This window comes from Saimiri boliviensis, chromosome 6, assembly GCF_048565385.1.
Source record: "Saimiri boliviensis isolate mSaiBol1 chromosome 6, mSaiBol1.pri, whole genome shotgun sequence".
NCBI classification, from domain to species: Eukaryota; Metazoa; Chordata; class Mammalia; order Primates; family Cebidae; genus Saimiri; species Saimiri boliviensis.
In genome coordinates this window covers 123,782,326-123,799,568 of record NC_133454.1, presented here as the reverse complement: position 1 = coordinate 123,799,568, position 17,243 = coordinate 123,782,326, and the positions used below count along the sequence as shown (strand labels likewise).

The following is a 17,243-nucleotide window of genomic DNA, read 5'->3' as shown; positions in this document are numbered from 1 at the left end:
GGAGGCCACGCCTGTAAGCCCAGCACTTTGGAAGCCTGAGGTGGGTGGATCACGAGGTCAGGAGTTCGAAACCAGCCTGACCAACATGGTGAAACCCCGTCTCTACTAAAAATGCAAAAATTAGCCAGGCATGGTGGCATCTGTAGTCCCAGCTACTCGGAAGGCTGAGGCAGGAGAATCGCTTGAACCCAAGACGTGGAGGTTGCAGTGAGCCAAGGTCACGCCATTGCACTCCAGCCTGGGCGACAGAGCAAGACTCCATCTCAAAAAAAAAAAAAAAAAAAAGAAAAGAAAAAGAAAAAGAAAGAAATCTAACAGAGGTAACCAGAAGAGCCCACCTGGGAGATTCCAGGGCAGGTATTCATTAAAAGCCTCCTTCCTCCTAAAGCTGTCCTTGAGGGGCCCTCCCTTAAGGAGCTGGAGACCCCATGACTGGTTACAGAAAACTTGGCAGCTATGAGAAGAGGCCAGAAAGATAACCACAGAGTAACAGCATGGACCCTGAGTTTCATGGTGACCCTGTGATGTTAGGTGGGGGGGCAGGTGTGGCCTGAGCCCTGAGGCAGTGAACTTGGGGTGTCCTAGGAGCTGGGGGTTCAGAGCCATGCAGGACTCTGGGTGCGGTCACAACTGGCTTAGATGTTGGACAGAGAGAAGGTGATGGGCTGAGGATGGGGAGGACTTTTTGGAACAATAGGTACTTTGGGCAAAACCAGGCTCTAATGATTTTCTCTCTCTCATTACAGGGAATCCACAAGGCAGAATCTGCAGTGATCCGGGTCTCTATCAATCATGGTCCCATCAGGAGACAGAAACCATGTGTTGTGTTAACAGAGGAAATTTAATATAAAGAATTATTAACTAGGCATTGAAAAACTAAAAATGTAAAACAGAGAACTGCAAGAGGAGAACCTTCCAGGAAGCAACACATACCCCCAGGGCTGGAGGAATGAATAGGGATTGGAATTATTAAAACACGGAAGCCAGGAGTGCAGAACTCTAAGGAGCAGACGGGTCAGCAGTTGCTGATGTCTCCAGAGGGGCATGATGGAGCTGATGTGCCTGCTGGAAAAACTGTACACTGGATCCAGCAGCTACTGCAGGAAGGGACCGCTGCTGCCACGGTGAGGAAGCCACAGTGAGGAAGCCACGGTGAGGAAGCCACGGTAAGGAAGCCACGATGAGGAAGCCACTGTGAGGAAGCCACGGTGGGGAAGCCACAGTGAGGAAGCCACGGTGAGGAAGCCACGGTGAGGAAGCCACAGTGAGGTAGCCACAGTGAGGAAGCCACAGTGAGGAAGCCATGGTGAGGAAGCCACGGTGAGGGAGCCACTGTGAGGAAGCCACGGTGGGGAAGCCATGGTGAGGATGCTACGATGAGGAAGCCACTGTGAGGAAGCCACGGTGGGGAAGCCACGGTGGGGAAGCCACGGTGAGGAAGCCACAGTGAGGAAGCCACAGTGAGGTAGCCACAGTGAGGAAGCTGTGTGAGGGCGATGTCCACGGGAAGCAGACAGAAAGGAGCAAGAACCTTCGTCTTGTTCTAGCCTTAAAGTTGCTCTTCGTTTTTTTTTTTTTTTTTAGGTGGAGTTTTGCTCTTGTTGCCCAGGCTGGAGTGCAATGGCATGCTCACTGCAAGCTCTACCTCACGGGTTCAGGCGACTCTCCTGCCTCACCCTCCGAGTAGCTGGGATTACAGGCACGTGCCACCACGCCTGGCTAAGTTTTGTCCTTTTAGTAGAGATGGAGTTTCACCAAGTTGGCCATGCTGGTCTGGCACTCCTGACCTCAGGTGATTCCCCCACCTCGGCCTCCCAAAGCGCTGGGATTACAGGTGTGAGCCACTGCGCTCGGCCAAAGTTGCTCCTTCTAACATCCCCTGTGGTCAGAGCCCAGCAGGGAAACAGCAGACAAAGGAGAAATAGGGTTTGCAGAATTCCAACTCCATCATCACAGCACAGAGAGTCCAGAAGGCTGGGCTGGAAGCCGGAAGACGGTAACTTGATAACTGGCAGTCTGCCCCTTCGGCTACTCTGCATTCGTGCCTCTGCATATATTTTTGGAGTTCTGTACAACAACAAAAATAACTCTCCGTCTCTACATAACAAGATGAAACTATCCTTCATACAAAGAAAGACATTCTCACTCTGTGTTAGTCTGCTCAGCCTGCCATGACAAAATGCCACAGACCGGGTGGTTTAAACAACAGGCATTTATTTTCTCAGAGTTCCGAAGGCCGGCGGTCCAAGATCCCGGGGCTGTCAGGCTGACTTTTGGTGGGATGAAGCCTCCTCCTGGTGCATAGACAGCTGCCGTCTCACTGTGTCCTCACGTGGCCTTTCCTCTGTGTGCACAAGGAGAGTGGGGTTGGGGGAGATCAGAGTCTCTTCTTTTTCCTGCACCAGTCCTGTGGGATTAGGGCTCACCCTATGATCTCATTTAACCTTGATCACCTCCCTAAAGACACTATGTTTGAATGTCCTCAATAAGAATTAGGGCCGGGCGGCCAGGCGTGGTGGCTCAAGCCTGTAATCTCAGCACTTTGGGAGGCTGAGGCGGGTGGATCACGAGGTCGAGAGATCGAGACCATCCTGGTCAACATGGTGAAACCCCGTCTCTACTAAAAATACAAAAAATTAGCTGGGCATGGTGGCGCGTGCTTGTAATCCCAGCTACTCAGGAGGCTGAGGCAGGAGAATTGCTTGAACCCAGGAGGCGGAGGTTGCGGTGAGCCGAGATCGCGCCATTGCACTCCAGCCTGGGTAACAAGAGTGAAAATCCATCTCAAAAAAAAAAAAAAAAAAAAAAGAATTAGGGCCGGACGTGGTGGCTCACGCCTGTAATCCAAGCACTTTGGAGGCCAAGGCAGGCGGATCACCTGAGGTCAGGAGTTCAAGACCAACCCGACCAACATGGTGAAACCCCGTCTTAAAATAAATAAATAAATAAAAATTAGGGCTTCAGCACATGAATTTTGGGGAGACACAATTCAATCCATAACACGCCATCTCCCCAAAATGAGAAAATGCGAAGTCCCAAGTCACTGGGCTCGTCCTGGGAGGTAAATGCACCATCCGCCTTCAGGACGCATCAGTCACTCCTGAGTCAATCACCAATCCATCTGAAAATGCTGCTACCTAAAGACTAAATCATAAAGTTAAAACCTGTAAAGCTTACATAAAATAATATAATCACATGAGATAACAATAAAATCAAATGAGGAAGAGGAGGGGCGGAAATATGCCTCGTATCGCAGGAGCCCCCTTTCCCTGGTATTGGGACCAGTAATCCCAGTAGCAGAGTAACTGGGACTCTCTAGTAACAGTAACTCTCTCTTTTGGCTGTTGATCCAGTGGCTGAGAAGCCAAAATGACCAGGCGGCCATCTCAACTTTTGATTCAATAAAACAATGGCGTCCCCTGGGGGAAGCATTCTTTCCTTAGGAACTAAGACTTCCAAACCACTCAGGTTCAAAGTTGATGGGAAGAGAAAGAAAAAAAAAATCTGCGAATGGAATATTAAGTGTAATGAGAGAAGCCACCCTCCTTCCCTCCCTTGATTCCTGGACCATGTATTCTGGCCATGGAGAAGCAAGAGCATAAATTGTTCAGTGATTGAAAGCCTATCTGTCTCCTGTAGGACAGAACTCCCTCCTTTTGGGGTGTCATTTCCCAGCTGATGATGACTTACGGAAGTAAGTCTTCAGCGAGCTGTTCCACCATTCTATTGGGCCAGCTGCTTCTGGGTGATGGAGTATTTGGTAAGTTCAGAGAATCCCAAGACCATAAAGCTAGTGGTACACTTCTTTTGCCATGAAAGGAATTCCTTGATCAGAAGCAATGTTGTACCATGATGGTGAATAAGACTCGCAAAGTCCGCGGGGGATGACGCTGGCAGAAGCATTACGAGCAGGGACAGCAAACGCGTCTCCAGAGTATGAGTCTCTTTCAGTGAGAACAAATCTCTATCCCCTCCATAATAGTGGGGGTTTGAGTAACCAGCCTGCTACCAGGCTGCCTGGTCCCCTGGGTGCACCGTATCAGGGGTTCGGCGTCGATCTCTGCTGCTCTGGGCAGGCCAGGCATTCAGCAGTAGCGTGATCCAGAAGCCCTGGTGCCAGGAAGTACACATTCGCTGCTGGACCCCGGCGTAACCTCCATCTCTGCCGTGGTGGTCACGCTGCACATGGACACAGGGAACACGTGCTGGGCTGGCTGGGGAAAGAGGATAGCCGACATCCACAGGGCACTCCCCTCACTCCCTCATCACTGTGGCCACCTGGCTCTGAAGAGCTCCTCTGCAGGGATGCCCTCTTGGGGATGGGATCGCAATGTAAACAGACATCTTTGCATTCTGCGCCCCTTCTCGGCGCTCCACGTACCCACACCGTGTGTCACCACCTTCCAACTCTGTTTTTCCCAAATCCCTGGCCATTCAGCTAAGCCAGGGCTCAGCAAACTTTTTCTACCAAATTTACAAATGTTTTGGGCTTCGTGGGTCCTTTGTTGTCCGTTGCAACTATGCAACTCTGCTGTGGTCACACGAACGCAGCACCTAAAGCAAGCACATGGGAGTGGCTGTGCACCAAAAACACCTTTTATTTGCAAAATCAAAGGCTGGCCAGACTTGACCTGCAGGCTGTGGTTCGCCAACCTCTGAGCTAAACCATCAGCAACTGTCCGTGAATGACTGTAGATCCGGATCCTCTGTCTGCCCAAAGTGGAACCCCTAGTGTTCTGCTTGAATATGTCCTTCAATGTCCTTCAGAGCAATCTTGAATTCGGCTGTCATGCCGCAGGCACCTACTTCCAGTCAATGCCAGGAGAGTATGCAAAATCACCTGTCAACCAAACCAACAAGTCTTCTCAATCACACACCCCTAAGGCCATAGGTGGGGATCGCCTTGTCAAAGCAGTCTGAGCCACCTGCTCCTGCAACTTACCTGGGCCTGAGAACATTCCCACTTGAGGATAGATTGCTGCCACACTGGCTGGCCTAGGGGCTCGGTGGATCAGATAACACCCAGTTTCCATTGGACATCTTGGATACTGCAGTGTTCAGGGAGATCCCACCTCCAGGACTGGGGCCCTCATTCCCCAGTTGCCAGGACGGTTCAGAGCTGAGTCACCCTCTGGGCCTGGCCCTCAGCAGCAGGGAGCTGCCTCACTCAAGGATGTAACCACCAACCCCCTCCTGCCCCCGGAGGAAGCCTGCTTCCAATGGCTGGTCAATGCAGGAGTGCAACGGCTTGACTCTTTTGCCTGAATCTGGGCTATCACTGAAGAGCTAACCCAGTTCCAGAGCTCCCCAGGGAATAAGCTAGCTCCCTGTTGCAACTTCGTCACAGTTCAACATTTGCCTCTTCACAATCCCATCTCCTTCACTCCCTTACTGGTGTTATTCCAAGAGTATTTCTCAATAAACCCCTTGCCCACAAATCTTCACCTCCAGGTATGTTTCACGGGAACCCAACCTTCTGAAACAGACGCTCAAGCCACGTGGTCACTTGATGCGTGGTGTTCAGTCGCTACCAGGGCACCGTTTCTGTAAAGGAGAAGAGTCACTTGCAGAAGAGGGCATGGAATTGCACCAGAACCCTGGAGGCCTGCACAGTGATCCTCTTCCTGATGCTTGCCAGCAGCATCCTGGTCCACACGCACATCTGAGCATCATCAGTCTGCTGGGTCACAAGGCCCAAAGGAAGGGGCACTTGCTATGCAGGCTGGACAGGTTGCAGAGTCTTCTCTTGATCTGGTCCCCACTCAAAACTGGCACTTACTGGATTATTATTATTGGGGCAGTGAGTTTGCCCCCTCTTGCCCTCTCTTGCACTCTCTTTGCCCTTCTGCCATGTTATGACACAGCAAGAAGGCCCTCGCTAGATGCCAGCCCCTTGATCTTGAACTTTCTAGCCTCCAGAACCATAAGGCGATACACTTCTGATCAAATGGGTTGGAGAAAAACTCTTAAATGTGATGTATGCAAACCTCCATATTTTTTGTGGTAGGTGTTCCAGATGCAGCAACATATCCTTCACCTTGGAGTGAATATCTTATGCTCCAGACCATTGGTGCCCCATAAACCTCCCTGAGGTGGCAGACCCCTGAATTTTTATGGGGTTCATCTCCGCCATCTTATTTTCATTTGCCTCACTAATATATGTGAAAAGTACTTGTAGGCTGCGCACAGTAGCTCATGCCTATAACCCCAGCACTTTGGGAGGCTGAGGCAGGTGGATCACCTGAGGTCAGGAGTTTGGATCAGCATGACCAACATGAAGAAACCCTGTCTCTACTAAAAATAAAAATAAAAAAATAGCCAGGCATTGTGGCACCTGCCTGTAATCCCTGCTGCTTGGGAGGCTGAGGTAAGAGAATCGCTTGAACTCAGCAGCTGGAGGTTGCAGTGAGCTGAGATTGTGCCATGGCACTCCAGCTTGGGTGACAGAGTAGAATTCTGTCTCAAAAAAAAAAAAAAGAGAAGAAAAGTACTGGCTACTTCTTGCTCCTCAGGCTCTGCTTTAGGCCATTTTGTGCTGTTAAAACAGAAGAACAGGCCGGGCGCGGTGGCTCAAGCCTGTAATCCCAGCACTTTGGGAGGCCGAGGCGGGTGGATCACGAGGTCAAGAGATCGAGACCATCCTGGTCAACAAGGTGAAACCTTGTCTCTACTAAAAATACAAAAAGTTAGCTGGGCATGGTGGTGCGTGCCTGTAATCCCAGCTACTTAGGAGGCTGAGGCAGGAGAATTGCCTGAACCCAGGAGGCGGAGGTTGCGGTGAGCCGAGATCGCGCCATTGCACTCCAGCCTGGGTAACAAGAGCGAAACTCCGTCTCAAAAAAAAATAAAAAAAATAAAAAAAATAAAAAAACAGAAGAACAGAATACCGAAGACTGGATAATTCGTAATGATCAGAAATGTATTGACTTATGGTTCTGGAGGCGACAAAGCCTGAGACCAGGGGATCAGCATCTGGCAAGGGCCTTCTTGCTGCATCATAACATGGTGGAAGGGCAAAGAGAGAGCGAGTCCAGAAAGCAAGAAGGGACAAACTCACTCCCTCAATAACAAACCCACACCCTCAATAATAGCATTAGCCCATTCGTGAGGGTAGTGCCCTCATGACCTAAACACCTCTTAAAGGTCTCACCTCCCAATACCATCCCAGTGGCAATTAAATTTCAAGGTGAGTTTTGGAGGGGCTAGACATTGAGACCATAGCAGGCCTAATCTGCATAACGTTTCCCAGGTAGCAGACCAGTGTCATGTCCTGTGGAATGCAGAGAACCAGATCTCTGCCAGCTACACTGTGGCAGAAAGTGGAAGCGTTAACGTGACCCTGAGGCAAGACTGTGAAGGTGAAAGGTAATGGTAAACTACTTCTGGTGGACCTTGAAAACTACTATAGAGAAAAAAGACTTGGGTGGGTCAAAGGCTGCATAGCAGGTGCCAGGGGTGTGCCGTTTTGCTCCAGGGAAGACGCTGCACCTGGGGCCGCAGCTGCAGTTGGGGTCACCACCTGACTATGTTTATAGCAACACGCAGTCCCCCAGGACCCAGGACTGATCCACCTTCTGCACAGACCAAACAGACACTTGAAGGGGGCTGTGATAGGAAGCCCCTCCCCTGCCACCCTCACGTCTTTCATGGCCATGTAATCTCAGGGCAGCTGCCCAGGGATTCACATTGCTCTGACCTCCTAGCTCAGAGGTTGGAGAAGCTCCAGGGTCTCCCTCATGGCCCTTCTTATCTTCATGGCTCTTTCTGTGCAGGTCAGAGAGCCCCAGTGGAGATTCTGCCTGTTGCCAAGAATGCCTACAGCAACTGTACATTCAGGAACTGGGTAAAGAGCCACGGGGTAAGTTCATGGGCCTGATGGGTCCACAGAGATTCGAACTTCAGCCAAAAACTCCATTCATCACTGGACCACCATGAGTGCTGCTTTAACTGTGGTTTACGGTAAATAAAAAAGAAAAAGGGCCAGGCACAGGCTCATGCCTGTAATCCCAGCGCTTTGAAAGGCCAAGGCGGGTAGATCACTGAAGGTCAGGAGTTTGAGACCAGCCTGACCAACATGGTGAAACCCCATCTCTACTAAAAATACAAAAATTAGCTGGGCGTGGTGGCGTGTGCCTGTAGTACAAGCTACTCGGGAGGCTGAGGCAGGAGAATCACTTGAACCCAGGAAGTGGAGGTTGCAGTGAGCCAGGATCGTACCTCTGTACTCCAGCCTGAGCAACAAAGCGAGCCTCTGTCTCAAAAAAAAAAAAAAAAGGAGAAAAATGAAAGACTCCACAACTCAGCAGACAGTGTAAGACTAAACTTATCAAAGAATAGGACCAACGGGCCGATATGGGTTTTTATGTTTAAAAAACCTAGCTGGGGCTGGGCATGGTGGCTTATATCTGTAATCCCAGCATTTGGGGAGGCCAAGGCGGGAGGATCACTCGAGCCCAGGAGTTCAAGACCAGGCTGGGCAACACGGCGAAACTCCTCCTCTACAAAAAATACAAACATTAGACAGGCATGGTGGTGCCTGCCTGTGGTCCCAGCTACTTGGGAGGCTGAGGTGGGAGGATCACCTGAGCCCAGGGAGATCCAGGTTGCAGTAAGGCAAGACTGCATCATCGAACTCCGCCCTGGGCAACAGAGTAAGACCCTGACTCAAAGAAAAATTTTAAAAAACCTAGCTGGGCCCCTGGAAAAGCCTCGGTTTTCCGTCTGGCTGCTGCAGCCTTGGGAGAATGTTAAGAAGCCGATGCACGCCCCTCCCCTGCTCCCGCTGCAAATCAATTCATCAGAACCCCTGGAGTGGGGTCTGAGCATCGGTAGATTTGCGATTCCAATGAGCTGCTGCAGTTGGCTCAGTGGGAGAGGATCCGTGGATGGAAATGAACGGCGGAATCCTGACCCACTGCTGCAGAGACGGAGTGGCAGTAAGGAGGGCTTCTGCTGCCGCTGTAAAAATAAGTCCTAGGAAATTCAAAAGCCCCTGGGGAAAGAGACGCTGCTGTCCCTGGGCCTCTGGGGACACAGGCGTCTGAGGCATTGGCAGCTGCTTTGGACCAGGAATATTCCACGGCGACTCTACAGCAGAGACACCTCTGGGACGGGGGCCCCTGGAGGGGGAGGCTTAGGCCCCGGGAATTCCTGAGCAGCTGCTGAGACTTCACCGCCCAGAGCCAAAAGCCCCCTGCAGATCTCGCTGAGGATGGATAAACTTAGAGAGCAGGGCGCCGCCGGAACTGCGGAGAATCAAGCATGCAGCTGGGGGAAGGGCCGCTGGAGGAGTGAGTAGCTCTCACCAAAAGGAAGAGATTTTGAATAAGCAGGATGAGCACGAGGTGGGGGAGGTGCTCCGGGAATGACTTCACTGCAAATGTTAAGTCACCCGAAAGACAACTGTCCCCGCGCGCGGCTCTCAGAGGAAGCTGTGAGCCTGCGTGGATACGGGCGGCAGGGGGACACAGTTTGCCTCTCACTGGGCAATTTGCCCCGGAGGAGTTTCAATTGATGGGCCATGGACTCTCGTCTCCTGGTAAAGCTGGAAGACCATGTCTCTTGTCCCTGCTGCGTTCTGCCTGCATCCTCGCTCCAGCTAAGCTGGCTCCACAGTGGGCTCCAGGCTGGACTCTGGACCGTGCACTGCTGGGTCTGCTGCTGTGATGATGCAGACGCTGCTTATGTCTGTCTGATGTTTACACTTCGGGGGTGTGGCGTGTGCTAGGAACATCTCATATGTGCCAGAGACTGGCTCTTTGGACAAGTCGATCCAGGTTAAAAGCACAGACTGTGGCCGAGCACAGTGGCTCACTTCTGTAATACCAGCACTTTGGGACACCAAGGTGGGCAGATCACTTGACTTGAGGACAAGAGTTCAAGACCAGCCTGGCCAACATGGTGAAATCCCATCTCTACCAAAAATACAAAAAGTAGCCAGGCGTGGTGGCACATGCCTGTAGTCCCAGCTATTCAGGAGGCTGAGGCAGGAGAATCTCTTGAACCCTAGAGGCAGAGGTTGCAGTGAAAGCGGAGATCGCACCACTGCAATCCAGACCTGTATCAAGGTCACTTGGGAAGTGGAGAAGAGGCAGCCAGGCTACAACTGCCACCAAGGGAAGCCAAATTTCCACGAGTGGGGCCCTCCAGCTAAGGCCGAGCATGGTAAGACGTGGAAGAGGAAGGGGTCTTGACTCTGATTCATCTGGCTTTGCCTTAGAAGAGAAAAGGTATTGCATTATTGGACTTTGATCCTGGGGGCTCCTACTTACATTGGGGCCGTCTTATGTTGCAGGTTTTGATGTGGTTCTCAATGTTCCAATCCCACTGGGAGTTATATTACACAGTGCTGTTTGACCCAATTTAAGATAGGAAATGGACTAGGAAATGAATTCTCCTCCTAGGGTGTCACACAGCTGTAGCTATTAGGAATGTCTTTGGATGGCTCACGCTTGTAATCCAAGCATTTTGGAGGCCCAGGCAGGCAGATCATCTGAGGTTGGGAGTTCAAGACCAGCCTGACCAACATGGTGAAACCCCGTCTTAAAAAAAAAAAAAAAAGGAATGTCTTTGGATGCAATGAACAGAAAATCTACGTATCAGAGGCTGAAGCAACACGAGGCAGTGTGGGTATGGGCAGTTCTGGGTTTGGGGAAATAGTTCAGAGACATTATCCAGGAGCCTTTTATCGGGAAGAAAGGAGTGTTCCTCTCATCAAGAAGGAAAGTGTTTCCCAGAAGCAGCCCCTCCTCCTCACATTTCCTCACATCTCTTTGGCTAGAACCACATCACATGGCCACCCCCAGCTGCAGCAGAGACTGGGGAGGTGAGTATCAGATGGAAGTCCTCCTGTCAGGACCCGGGCTGAGCATGCTGCCTCCCCACACAAAAGTGGGCTTCCGTTGGCAGGAAAGATACAAGATCGCCGGCCACTGTGGTTAATGACATACTGTGCTGTCGTCTTCCAAAAACTGAGGAGGGCCGGGTGCGGTGGCGCACACCTGCAATCCCAACACCTTGGAGGCTGAGGCAAGAGGATCACTTGAGGCCAGGACTGCCGAGACTAGCCCGGGCAACATAGCGAGACTCCCATCTCTACAAAAAAAAAAAAAAAAAGAAAAACCCGTGTTAGTAAACTAACTACCTGGGCGTAGTGTCCTGCACCTGTAGTCCTAGCTACTCAGGAGGCTGAGGAACACCTGAGCCCAGGAGTTCAAGGCTGCAGTGAGCTGACTGCTCTGCGCTCCCTCCCAGGTGACACAGCTAGACCCAGTGTCTTCAAAAAACAACGACAACGACGACAACAAAAATTACAAAGAATTCAGCAATTTAAAAATACACTCCAAGGCAACCTACAGATGGTAAAAAATATTTGCAAATCGTGTCTGATAACAGATTAGTATCCAGAATATAGAAATAACCCCCACAACTCAACAACAACACAAAAATACACTTACAAAGTGTGCAAAGGGGGCTGGGGGCAGTGGCTCAGGCCTGTAATCCTAGCACTTTGGGAGGCCGAGGAGGGTGGATCACCTGAGGTCAGCAGTTCAAGACCAGCCTGGCCAACATGACGAAACTCCGTCTCTACTAAAAATACAAAAAAAAAATTAGCCAGGCGTGGTGATGGGGGCCTGTAATCCCAGCTACTTGGGAGGCTGAGACAGCAGAATCACTTGAACCCAGGGAGCAGAGGTTGTGGTGAGCTGAGATAACACCACTGCACTTCAGCCTGGGCTAAACAGCAAAACTTCGTCAGAAAGGAAGGAAGGAAGGAAGGAAGGAAGGAAGGAAGAAAGAAAAAGGAAAGAGAGAGAGAGAAGGAGGGAGGGAAGGAGGCAGGTAGGAAGGGAGGAAGGAAGGGTGCAAAGGACTTAAATAAAAATTTCTCCTTGCTGGGCACAGCTGGGCACTACTACTCAGGAGGCTGAGGCAGGAGAACTGCTTAAACCCTGGAGGTGAAGGTTGCAGTGAGCCGAGACTACGCCACCACATTACAGCCTAGAAGACAGAGCAAGACCCTGTCTTTAAAAAAAAGAGAGAGGCCAGATACAGTGGTTCACGCCTGTAATCCCAACACTTTGGGAGGCCGAGGTGGGTGGAATACCTGAGGTCAGGAGTTCAAGACCAGCCCGACCAACATGGTGAAACCCTGTCTCTACTAAAAACACAAAAACTAGCCGGACGTGGTGGTACATGCCTGTGATCCCAGCTACTTGGGAGGCTGAGGCAGGAGAATCACTTGAACCTGAGAGGCAGAGATGGCAATGAGCGAGATCACGCCACAGCACTCCAGCCTGGGAGACAGAACAAGACTCTGTCTCAAAAAAAAGAAAAAAGAATTAGGGAACGATGTTGAGTGCGTCCTTCTGGCCACAGTGTCTAACTTCAGGGACAGTAGGTAGCTCGTGGGGCACAGAACCAGAGGCTGTGGCAGGGGCAGATGTGGCGCCCGATGTTCCGTGGTGGCAGCGGCTCACCGCTCCTGTGGCCTGACTTTGCCTCAGGTTCTAGGAGCAGCACCCTGTTCTCCAGCCTTCCTGGTACCTCCAGAATCCCTTCCAGCGCCCATGGACAAATTAAGTACCCCCCACCACGTGCTCCCCGGAACCACCTCCCTCGGCCTCATCAGCTAATGTCTGTCTTTACACTGTGTGAGCACCCGCTGAGGGCAGGGACCACGCTCCATCGCATCCACTTCTCTATCCCTGGGCCCAGCTCCAGCCTTACACGCTGAAAAAGTTCCTGCTGCGAATGAATGCCTGACTGTTTGGCATTCATTCAAACAGAACCAGGAGGGGGTTGACCCAAAGTCCACTGCAGAGACCGAGCTCCCCCAGCCTCAACGGTGCCCTGCACCCCAGAGGCCTGGGGAGCAATGCCGGAAGGAAATCGGGAACCAGCCTGGGGGTGGAATGTTCTAGATGTGCCTGAGATCAGGACCCTCCTCCCCTTCCCAGCATCCAGGGACCTGCAAGAGTCACACAGAGGAGTGAGCCCTGAGACAATCCTCCCTCCTAGAAACAAACCCTGAGAGCCAAAGCTGTGGCAGCTGCTTTAGGACAGGCCAAGTGGCTGGGAGCGGTGGCTCACGCCTGTAATCCCAGCACTTCAGGAGGCTGAGGTGGGCAGATCACCTGAAGTCAGTAGTTCGAGACCAGCCTGGCCAATATGGTGAAACCCCATCTCTACTAAAAACACAAAAATTAGCCAAGCATGGTAGCGGGTGCCTGTAATCCCAGCTACTTGGGAAGCTGAGGCAGAGGTTGCAGTGAGCTGAGATCCTGCCACTGCACTCCAGCCTGGGCAATAGAGCAAGACTCCATCTCAAAAAAAAAAAAAAAAAAAAAAAAAAGGACAGGCTGAGCTCTCGGGCTTGCAGGAAGCAGAGGGAGCAAGGGGCCTGCCCAGAACTGAGTGACCTGGGATGATGGGTACAAGGGAAGATGACCTCCCTGCAAATTAGTGAGGTGGCTCTTTGCTCATAAACCACCTCTCATGACAAACCTGGCCTGTTCGCCAGAGAATGTCCAGGCTCAGAGCAAGCCAGATCCAGAACAGTTTCCCAAACTGCATTCTGGGAACCCCAGTGCTCCACAGGCGTTTCTGGGTGTGCATGGGAGCCCAGAATTCAGCAGGCGTCATGCTGCAGGATTCCTCAGAGCTTTAGTGTGCTAAAGCCCTTTAGGACTTTCCAAGAGTCAGCAAAGTGCCCGGCTGATGGCAAACATTTTTGCTGAGCATCTATCACCATCTTACAACCTCCCTGAGCTCCAAGGAACATGGTTTGCAAATGCTGCCATGGAGCAGCGCCCCGCTACCTTCCACTGAGAATTGGGTTCCCACTTAAGCAGCACTCCCCCTACTCTGCTGGGGGCAGCGGGGAGCCGCCTGTCTCCTCTCGCGGGGCTTTGCACACACTGCACACACCTCTCTCTCGGGGGGAAGGAGTGCCAAGGAACTTCTGGGCCCGCTGGACTAAAATACAGACCTGGAGTATGAACTGGCCAAGCCGCTGCCTCCTCCCTGGGGGCCCCTCCCTTTGGCACCCACCGCTTTATTTCCAGAGAGGCTACCGTGGCACAGAGCCCTGCCTCTGTGAGCCAAGTCCACTCTCTTTTGGTTTTCTGGATTTGTTTGTTTGTTTGTTTTTGAGACAGAGTCTTGCTCTATTGCCCAGGCTGGAGTGCATTGGCACAATCTCAGCTCACCGCAACCTATGCCCCCGGGTTCAAGCAATTCTTCTGCCTCGGACTCCCTAGTAGCTGGAACTATAGGCATGGGCCACCATGCCCAGCTAAGTTTTGAATTTTTTTTAGTAGAGACAGGGTTTCACCGTGTTAGCCAGGCTGGTCTCAAACTCTTAACCTCAAGTGATCCACCTGCCCTGGCCTCCCAAAGTGCTGGGATTACAAGCGTGAGCCACCTCGCCCGGCCCCAGGTCGTCTCATTCTTGCCCTGCCCGCTGCGGACCACAGGACAGCTCTCAGTAGTAATGACGCAGTAGGCTGATAAATGAACAACCTCAGCCCCTTGGTAATCCCAAAAGGTTCCAGCAGCTTCCCCTGCCTTGTCACCGCACCTGAAGGATGGTGGTATGTGGTAGAAGGAGCACAGCCCTGCTCCGGGCCGTTGGCTACTTACATGTCCCCTCTGCTGGAGCCCTGGGCCTCTCTGCTGGGCCAGAGTCCACATCCCACCCACAACCAGGTCTGGCTTCCTTAGAAGCTCCCCATCGCTGAGCTCACTTCCTCTGTCAGCTACACACACCGCCCAGATGGGACGATTTCTTACTGCAGAACACTTCGTTAATTGACACACAGTTGAACCGAGCTGATGACTCCTGTGACTTGCTACCTTAGTCCCTGAGATGGTTTGGTTGCGTCCACTCCCACATCTCATCTTGAATTGTAGTTCCCATAATCCCCACGCGTAGTGGGAGGTAACTGAATCATGGTTATCCTCATGCTCTTCTCGTAACAGTGAGCGTGTTCTCCTGAGATCTGATGGTTTTATAAGGGGCTTTTCCATCTCTGCTCGTTCTTCTCCTGCTGCCCTATGAAGGACATGTTTGCTTTCCCTTCTGCCTTGATTGTAAGTTTCCTGAGGCCTCCCCAGCTCTGGGAACTGTGAGTCAATTAAACCTCTTTCCTTTAGAAATGACCCAGTCTCGGCTGGGCGCGGTGGCTCATGCCTGTAATCCCAGCACTTTGGGAGGCTGAGGCGGGTGGATCACGAGGTCAAGAGATCGAGACCATCCTGGTCAACATGGTGAAACCCCATCTCTACTAAAAATACAAAAAATCAGCTGGGCATGGTGGTGTGTGCCTGTAATCCCAGCTACTCAGGAGGCTGAGACAGGAGAATTGCCTGAACCCAGGAGGCAGAGGTTGCGATGAGCCAAGGTCGCGCCATTGCACTCCAGCCTGGGTAACAAGAGCGAAACTCCAGCTCAAAAAAAAAATCCAAAAATTATTCCTGGCTGTGAACTTCCAGCTATGAGCTTTTAAAATTATTATTAAAAATAATAATAAATAAATACAAAAATTAGCCAGGTGTGGTGGTGTGTGCCTATAATCCCAGGTACTCGGGAGGCTGAAGCAGGAGAATTGCCTGAACCCAGGAGGCGGAGGTTGCAATGAGCCGAGATCGTGCCATTGCACTCCAGCCTGGGTAACAAGAGCGAAACTCCATCTCAAAAAAAAAAAAAAAGAAAGAAAAGAAAAAGAAATGACCCAGTCTCAGGAGTGTTTTTACTTGCAGTATGAGAACAGACGAATGCAGTTCCAGTACCTTCTCCTGATTCGCTCATGGCACCTGGAGACGGGAAAAGCAGCACAGACACAGCTGTGATTCGTGGTTCCCAGCCCCTCCACAAGCTGCATGCTGGCCCTTGCACATGAAGACTTTCTTTCTTGGCTCTGAATGGTGCCAAGAAAGAAAATGATAAAGGTAGATGCAGGCTGGCTAAAGGAAAGTCCAGCAGTAGGGTGGACTTCAGGGTTGGTTCAATCCAGCAGCTCAGCTGTGTCCTCAGGAGTTGACTTCTTCCGTCTCTCCTCCATCATCCATAGCCTGAGCTGGACACTGAGATATGGTCCCCTTGGGGTGACAGCCTGGCTGCCAGCCGCCATTAGGGCTAGGTGCTTCCTTGTCTGTGACCAGCAGAAATGGGTGAGCATCTACTCCAGCATGCCATGCATTCCCAAAATGACCTAGAGCAAACTTGGAGGGACTGGAAAGCACAAGTGGGAGGGACAGGAGCTGGGCAAGCTACACACACTGCACAGATCACAGATCAAAGCCACTTGGTCCTGGGCCAGGCTCAGAGTCCATGCTCAGTTATCAGCTACCACTTTTATTCTATTTAAGCCAATATTTGGGCTAATATTGGAGACCCCTGGAGTCTCCACCAATGACTGGCCTCATTATCGCAAGCAAGACCTCCCCGTACCTTCTCCATCTGTAAAATGAAGGTTAAAATATCTCTCCTGCAAGCTCACAGGAGAAATCACGCTTTATAAACACAGAGATGTTGGTCATGACGCTTCCGATCCTTGCTACAGGCTTTTAGATCTTTGTTCTGAGCGCCGGTAACAAGATGTTTCTGAGAGCATCTCCTTTGGTAAATGGTAGGTCAGGCAGAGCTGCTTCAACCGAAGAAGGCATTTTGCTTTAAAAAAAAAAAAAAAAAAAAAAAAAAAAAAAAAAAAGTTGTATATGTCTTTTAATCCAACTGGCTGAATTGCTGATTCAATCAGCAAACATGGAACAGGCTGAGAAAATGCAGCGTGAGCGCCAAGGCAGCAAAGAGGGCCGTGAACTTCAAGGATGTTTATGGAGCAGTTGCTGAAACCAGCTTTCTGAAGAGGTAAGTCTCCACCAGGCGATAGGAAGGCAAGCGCTGGGAGTCCGCGGGATTTACGATGTTCATTAAGTCCATCGGCTTCCCACTCCCTGTGCAACCTCCACTTCCCACTCGGCCACCCAGGGCACAAACGAGGTCTCCAGCTAAATTACCGAGATGCTTAGTGCCCGGCTGCACACCCAGAGCACAGCCCACCTCAGCACCTGCCACCCCTGGGGATTCCAGGGCGTGTGGAGTGTTTCCACGTGCTCAGGTCCAAGCCCACACCTGGCTTCCACCTGGCCCCAACCCCTCTGCATCCCCGCCTCTGCTGGCCTCCAGTGTTCCCAGGCTGCTATCCCTAGAGAGTCAAGGTCAGGCTAGGGTTGGGGCAGAA

General features: G+C 51.4%; 1 long non-coding RNA gene across 1 annotated transcript; it reads right to left on the bottom strand.

Annotated features, from left to right (window-relative positions):
* Positions 1-822: 822 nt before the first annotated feature.
* On the bottom strand, positions 823-13,314 carry LOC141584902 (uncharacterized). The gene is made up of 2 exons (XR_012518193.1): positions 3,691-13,314; positions 823-2,344 (listed from the first exon to the last, which is right to left on the bottom strand). It is a non-coding gene; the product is annotated as an uncharacterized LOC141584902 (long non-coding RNA).
* Between the last annotated feature and the right edge of the window lie 3,929 nt (positions 13,315-17,243).